Source organism: Pseudophryne corroboree, chromosome 1 (assembly GCF_028390025.1).
Source record: "Pseudophryne corroboree isolate aPseCor3 chromosome 1, aPseCor3.hap2, whole genome shotgun sequence".
In the NCBI taxonomy this organism is placed as follows: Eukaryota; Metazoa; Chordata; class Amphibia; order Anura; family Myobatrachidae; genus Pseudophryne; species Pseudophryne corroboree.
The window spans coordinates 292,221,171-292,229,292 of record NC_086444.1 but is presented as its reverse complement, the minus strand read 5'-3'; the positions used below and the strand labels follow the sequence as shown (position 1 = coordinate 292,229,292).

Below are 8,122 nucleotides of genomic sequence, written 5' to 3'. Positions count from 1 at the left end.
GTACACACACTTTGTTTTATGCACAAAGTTATAAAAACTATTGTCTAAAATGATCTTCAGGCTGTGTGTATAAGGTGTATATGAAACATAAATGCATTCTGTGCTTATATTTAGGTCCCATCACCATGATATCTCATTATGGTATGCAATTATTCCAAAATACGGAAAAATCCGATATCCAAAATTCCTCTGGTCCCAAGCATTTTGGATAAGGGATACTCAACCTGTATAACGTTTTTTGTCATTGAACCATCTATGAGCCGTTTCTGAGCTCTGATTCTCTTTTATCAATTGTTATTTCTTAAGTCTATGGATTAAGATACACACATACACAGTACATATCTTCATTCAGCATTTTCATAAGAGCTCACTATCTGCAAAACTCTACCTACCACACTACACCTCTATCAAATTTATTCTGTGCCTCAATAAATCCTAGACACTCAGAATTATCCTGACACACCCTTGTCTGGAAATACCATTTTGAGACTGTCTATAGCCTCGGTTGAGTGTGAAGTACAGAAAGCAGAGCTTGTGTATTCTCCCATTCCATTCATATTTCCTCTATACTGGCCCACGGCCATACTACCCTGAATACGCCCGATCCTGTCCAATCTCGGAAGCTAAGCAGGCATGGCCTGGTCAGTACTAGGAAGGTGAACCTCCTGAGAATACCAGGTGCAGTGGGCCTTTTAAAAGGAAAAATCTCATCCAACGCTTCTCACATTCCTGCTTCTGGAAAAACCCTCCCGGACTATTCATGGTTTTGACTTATGTACAGTACAGATAATAGGAGTGGATCTCCCCTCTTATTTCTTTTCTTACATTTCAAACAACAGGCCCACGGCCATACTACCCTGAATACGCCCGATCCTGTCCGATCTCGGAAGCTAAGCAGGTATGGCCTGGTCAGTATCAGGAAGGGAAACCTCCTGAGAATACCAGGTGCAGTGGGCCCCCTTTTCTCTCTTAAAAGATTCTCTTTTGCCATCTCCCTTTACCTTAACCCAACTTTGCTACCATATCACGCCACTATTAAAACCTTCATTCCAAGGCATGTACAGTGATTCTTCTGGATACCCTCATTTCACCAGAATTTTATGGTATCCATTAAACACATTCTTTCTGATATCTTCACCTTCCTTCATCCCCTTGTACCTCATTTGTTAAAAAGGTTAAACAAGGTCCTTATTCTAAACATCAGACACGAGTCTCAAAATTATTTCACATTTATTCCCTTTTATTCAAGAAACAATTAAAGGTTAAGTTTTATCTCATTTCATCATTTATTTCACTTCACATTATACCAATCATTACAAACGAGTGCTCCCAAACAAGGGTTTTTTGTCTTTTCTCTCCTTTTTAATTGTAGTCTAGTCTACAAAATTCCTGGGAGCACCGCCAATCATTAGCAGTTTAAAACTTTTTTGTCAACTGCATATATATTGGCCCTCATTCCGAGTTGTTCGCTCGCAAGGCGATTATAGCAGAGTTACACACGCTAAGCCGCCGCCTACTGGGAGTGAATCTAAACATCTTAAATGTGCGACCGATGTATTCGCAATATTGCGATCAAAACCGAGTTAGCAGTTTCTGAGTAACTCCAGACTTACTCTGCCTGTGCGATCAATTCAGTGCTTTTCGGTCCCGGCTGACGTCATAAACACACCCAGCGTTCGCCCAAGCACTCCCACCGTTTCTCCAGACACGCCTGCGTTTTTTCCGGAAACGGTAGCGTTTCCTGCCACACGCCCCTAAAACGCCGTACATCCGCCCAGTAACACCCATTTCCTGTCAATCACAATGCGTTCTCCGGAGCGACGAAAAAGCCGTGAGTAAAATTACTTTCTTCTTAGTAAAGTTACTTGACGCATGCGCAGTGCGAACATTACGCATGCGCACTAAGAGAATTCTCACTGCGATGCGATGAAAAATACCGAGCGAACAACTCGGAATGAGGGCCATTGTTTTTTTCATCTTTGATGTCATTTCTATACTTCGTTTAGATTGTAAGACTAGTGCGGTTCCATACTGAATTTATCTTTATACTGCTGTATTAGTCCTGGGGCACTGCCGTATAAGTCCACCAATTGCAGATTTTTTTTAAAATGACAGGGGCGTGCTGGAGATGCTGTCAGTGGACCGAACAATTGCGGCCCATTCTTGACATTCAGCCACTGCGTGACACTACTAGATGGGCCAGGTGGTTGTGTCGCTTTCCTTAGTCATACAGCAACCTCGGTGCACCTTTTTTTCTTCTTTGCATCATGTGCCGTTTGGGGACTATTTTTTTTAAAGTGCCATCCTGTCTGACACTTCCGTATATGTCCAGTGGTACTGCCATTTAATTCCAGTGATTTGGACGTATAATTCCAGTGATTTTGCCATTTAATTCCAGTGATTTGGATATATAATTCCAGTGATTTGGGCATTTAATTCCAGTAATTTTGCCATTTAATTCCAGTGATTTGGACATATATTTCCAGTGATTTGGACGTATAATTCCAGTGATTTTGCAGTATAATTCCAGTAATTTTGCAGTATAATTCCAGTGATTTTGCCATTTAATTCCAGTGATTTGGACGTATAATTCCAGTGATTTTGCCATTTAATTCCAGTGATTTGGACGTATAATTTCAGTGATTTGGATGTAGAATTACAGTGATTTGGACGTATAATTCCAGTGATTTGGACATATAATAGCAGTGATTAGGACATATAATTCCAGTGGGAATTGTTTGTGTCACTTGGCTTAGCCATACAGCTACCTCATTGCACCTCTTCGACATCTTTGCATGAAGTGCTGTTTGGGGCCTAGTTTTTGAAAAGTGCCATCCTGTCTGACACTGTGATTTGAGACCAGGGGTACTGCTGTATTTGTCCTGAGGTACTGCCGTATAAGTCCACCAATTGAAGAATTTTTTTTAAATGACAGGTGCGTGCTGGAGATGCTGTCAGTGGACCGAACAATTGCAGCCCACTCTCGACATTCAGCCACTGCGTGACACTACTAGATGGGCCAGGTGGTTGTGTCACTTAGCTTAGTCATATAGCAACCTTGGTGCACCTTTTTTTCTTCTTTGCATCATGTGCTGTTTGGGGCCTATTTTTGATATCTGCCCTCCTGTCTGCCACTGCAGTGCCACTCCTAGATGGGCCAATTGTTTGTGTCACTTGGCTTAGTCATACAGCTACCTCATTGAACCTCTTCTACATCTTTGCATGAGGTTCTGTTTGGGGCCTAGTTTTTGAAAAGTGCCATCCTGTCTGACACTGCAGTGCCACTCCTAGATGGGCCAGGTGTTTGTGCCGCACACTTGTGTCGCTTGGCTTAGTCATACAGCAATTTCGGTGCACCTCTTTTACTTCTTTGCATCATGTGCTGTTTGGAGACTTTTTTTTTGTATCTGCCCTCCTGTCTGACACTGCAGTGCCACTCCTAGATGGGCCAGGTGTTTGTGCCGCACACTTGTGTTTCCCTTAGCTTAGTCATACAGCCCCCTTGGTGCAACCTTTTGGCCTAAAAACAATATTGTGAGGTGTGAGGTGTTCAGAATAGAATGGAAATGAGTGGAAATGAATGTTATTGAGGTTAATAATACCGTATGATCAAAATTACCCCCAAATTCTGTGATTTTGGCTGTTTTTATGTTTTTTTCAAAAATCATCCAGATCCAAAACCAAAACACGAAAGGGTGGTTTTGGCAAAACCAAACCAAAACAAAAACACGAAAGTGGAATTAGAACCAAAACCAAAACACGAAAAGTGCCAGCCGCACATCTCTATCATACAACTGATGTGGGAGAGTGCTAAATTACCTTGCCGGTTATGTATGCTCCACTTTTTGCCTGTACCTTTCGGCTCGCCTGTAACTTCTGCGGATCACCCTCTTCCAATGGCCCCTGTGCCAGCGTGAACGGGCATGCACATTTGTTATTTGTGGATGCCGGGGACCAGTGGACACGTGGAGGAAGCTTACCTCTCCCAGGAGCCCCTGCAGCAGTCCAGACAGGGGATAGCAGCAATGCCAGTCATACCTGGCAATATCGTTAAAGGGGAAGTAGGAGCTGGGCAGGCAATGTGACTTTTCATATATTGATTTGGTCACATCACTGCCATCGGCATAACAGTGGTACGAATAAGGACGCTATTTGCGCCCTCCTTTAAGCGCAAAAACATGCAATGATAGTCACAGAACCAGTAACTGCAGCACTTAGTGTGTACACTTACCATTTTCTCACATAACGAACCTTTATACTGTATATTTACCCCACTGTGTGACTAAACAATGTGCTTTGCAAAGATCAAATTCCCCAATTCTATAAATCACATGACATGGTCTACTGTCCTCGATCAGTGACTCCATTCATCATGTACTCTGACGGAATCCCGACACTGATCTTAATGCCAGCACCAGCGTCCCGACAAAGATCACTATACCTGCGCAGGAATCCAGACTGCCGGAATCCCGAACGAGCATTTAGCGGGGCAGCACTCAGATAAGCTGTGAGGGGGGAGGGGGGGTTAGGTCTAGGCTGTTGTGGGGAGGGTTAGGATTAGACTGCGGGGTGAGATGGTTAGGGTTTGGCTGCAGGGGGGAAGGGTAGGTTTAGGCACCACTGGGGAGGTTTAGAGTTAGGCTGTGGAGGGTGAGTGGGGGAGGGGTTAAGTTTAGGCTGCGGACAGGGAAGGTTAGGGGGCCATTGGAGGAAGGTAAGTATACTTACCTAGCTCCTGTCTGGATTCTCGCTGTCGGGATGCTGCGGTCGGTCTTCTGGCTGCCGGCATCCCAAATGCCGGCATATCGTACCCAACGCACTTTGCTCTTCCCTTCTGCACTACTGTTCTTCCCTATGACCAGTGTGCATTGTGAGATCTTGCTGGTGTCTCATTAATGCATGAGCGTTACACCTTGATAAAGAGGCAATTATGTCCCGAAACATTGGTCTCTTTATGTTACCTTTTTTAAGACTCTGAGTGCCACTGATCGTTCCACATGCTACCTACTGCGCAGGCAGGGATTGATCACAGATCGATGCATTCGCAATTAAATTGCGGACGCATTGTTGGGTGGCACCACACACGTGCTGGGCGACCCCCAGCATGTGAGTAGATGGACGCAGATATTGCTGCGGAAGCAAGATCTGTGTCCATCTCTGAATAATCCCCATTGTGTACTGCGGGTGTCACAATAAATGTTCATAAGTGAGTGTGCTCTGAGCACTGTATGACTGCATGTTTCCTGCCCCGGTATCCAGACTCCAGGTCAACACCAATTAGGTCAACACCACTTAGGTCGACACCAATTGGTCAACAGACCTTATGTTGACACCAGAAATAGGTTGACATGAACAAGGATGACATGGAAAACGATCGACATGAGTTTTTCACATTTTTTTTACATTTTTTGAACTGTTTCATACTTTACGATCCACGTGGACTACGACTGGGAATAGTAACCTGTGCCGAGCGCAGTGAAGGGACACGGTGCACTAATTGGGGTTCCCGGTCACATTACGAAGAAAACACTAAAATAACGTAAAAAACTCATGTCGACCTTGTTCGTGTCGACCTTTTGTCTGCGTCAACCTATTTCTGGTGTCGACCTAAGGTCTGTCGACCAATTGGTGTTGACCTAAGTGGTGTTGACCTAATTGGTGACGACCGTGAGTCCCAGACCCCCTGCCCCAAGAGTTACACTTTAATAGGCTCCTATGTATCTTGTTGATCAGTTTTACATGAGCATACAGTAACTGAACTTCACAGTAATTAATGCAGAATTACTGCTTAAAACTAGTTAATCACAGCATGCAGCATACATACTTGCCGACATTCTGGCTGCCCCCAGAATGTCGTCAAGTATGTATATCCTGCAGCTGCAATGTATTCTCAGGGACATCGTTACAAATTACCTGTGTCATGTCTGTGATTTGTCATTTAGCAAAAAAATTAAAACAAACAGAAAGATGTGCACAGGTGGCAAAAGTACTCACATGGTTCAAGGATGGCTGTGGAAGTTGCAGTCTCTGGAAGTAGCAGTGAGCGGCCCGAGGGACCAAGGCGAAGTCGGAAAGCGGCATCTGCTCTCTCTGCACAACCCGCGATTCGTGGGTCTTCAAAGGGGTGGGGCTAAATGGTGGGGGCAGGGCTTAAATCACAGGCCGCAGCTCTATTACACGGGAAAAAAATGGGTTGGTCATGGGGGGATTGCTGGGTACTTAGAAAACCCCTGCGTGCGTTACTGGATGGGGGTGCATGTGCGTGCACGGCTTGTTTTGGTGTCACCCCATCGAAGAGTGACATCCGGGCGGGGGCCGCACCCTCCTCGTGACGCCACTGCTAAAACGTTAACAAATTACATACCCTCTAACATTTTGCACATAAAAATCCATACAAATTCAATAAAGGGGCATGTCCATGGGTAAAGGGGGCGTGGTCACGTCCCCTTTCCTATACTTTCAATGGGAATTTTAGAGTCAAAAATCGGTACAGACCATAAAAAAAAGGTACTGTACCTGGCAAAAAGGTACAGTTGAAGGGTATGAAATTATTTGAAATTTAATTAAATGAAAATATTTTTTTCTGGATTAAAAAAAAACCCTGTATACAGTATAGAAATGCATTATTGTTATTGAGTTAGGCCCTCATTCCGAGTTGTTCGCTCGCTAGCTGCTTTTAGCAGCATTGCACACGCTAGGCCGCCGCCCTCTGGGAGTGTATCTTAGCTTAGCAGAATTGCGAACGAAAGATTTGCAGAATTGCGAATAGAAATTTCTTAGCAGTTTCTGAGTAGCTCGAGACTTACTCAGCCATTGCGATCAGTTCAGTCAGTTTAGTTCCTGGTTTGACGTCACAAACACACCCAGCGTTCGCCCTGACACTCCCCCGTTTCTTCAGACACTCCCGCGTTTTTCCCAGAAACGCCAGCGTTTTTTCACACACGCCCAGAAAACGGCAAGTTTCTGCCCAGAAACACGCACTTCCTGTCAATCACAGTACGATCACCAGAACGATTAAAATCCTCGTTATGCCGTGAGTAAAATACCTAACTTTTGTGTAAAATAACTAAGCGCATGCGCTCTGCGAACCTTGCGCATTCGCAGTAAGCGACTAATCGCAATATAGCGAAAATCGGCAACGAGCGAACAACACAGAATGACCCCCTTAGTGCTTACCTTGCTCTCAGTGAGCTATATTTACACATAATGTGATCATAATATTGATTGTAAGCAGATTTTTTGCAGTCCTGACTCGATCCTTTCTAACTTTTCAGTGGGATTCAGTTTGTATACAGTACATTCAAGGGCGCTTTAACAGAGGAGGGGGCCCGTGTGCACCTCCGGGTGGGCCCCCTCCTATGCACGGCTCGGTAGTCTCCGACAGTATGCCGGAGTCTACTGTGCATGTGCAGGTCTCTGGAAACATGGCACCCGCCATCTTCTGGAAACCAATTTGGCTACTGCACATGCGCGGACCGAGGGGCCCGTGTGCACCGCACACATTGCTCCCATTATAGAAACGCCAATGAGTACATTGCTCCTCATGTCTATGTTGGATTACCATATCAGCCAGTGGTGGATTTTACCTATGGGCTACAGGACTGAAGCTCCACCACAGGTAAAATCCGTTACCCTGCTCAGTGTCACTGACCCAGATGCAATTCTATTGGAAACCCAATTTGTCCATCACAGACACTATAGGCAGTCCCATTGGGGGCTGTTTCCTCCCTCTGGGACTGCCAGACCTGGTTGCGATTAGCAGAGAAGTGGTTTCCTGTAGGAAGCCACTCTCTGTCTTTTAGGCAGCCCAACCCGGCACCTAGGGGCTGCAGCCGATGCAGTCCATAGAAGCCAAGGCATTGCGTATGCACAATACCATAGCCGCTATTGCGCATGCGCCAGTCCTGTCGTCTGTCATTTATATTGTACAGGTGCCGGGATGTGGCCAGCGGCGGTTACAAGGCGGCAGGGACCCGACAGCATGGCCAGTGGCAGCCCCCCTCCTCCACCCAGGTAGGAGCCACCAGTGATTTCAGTCATTTATTAATTACTGTACACATATTAGTCATACAAGCATACGTACATATGGGTGCACTGCCTTTATTTCACAGGCATGCTGTAT

At 45.2% G+C, this 8,122-nt stretch overlaps 2 pseudogenes; both read left to right on the top strand.

Annotated features, from left to right (window-relative positions):
• Positions 1 to 572: 572 nt before the first annotated feature.
• On the top strand, positions 573 to 690 carry LOC134942156 (5S ribosomal RNA; annotated as a pseudogene).
• Positions 691 to 839: 149 nt separating this feature from the next.
• LOC134936648 (5S ribosomal RNA) lies at positions 840 to 957 on the top strand (annotated as a pseudogene).
• The last annotated feature ends 7,165 nt before the right edge of the window (positions 958 to 8,122 follow it).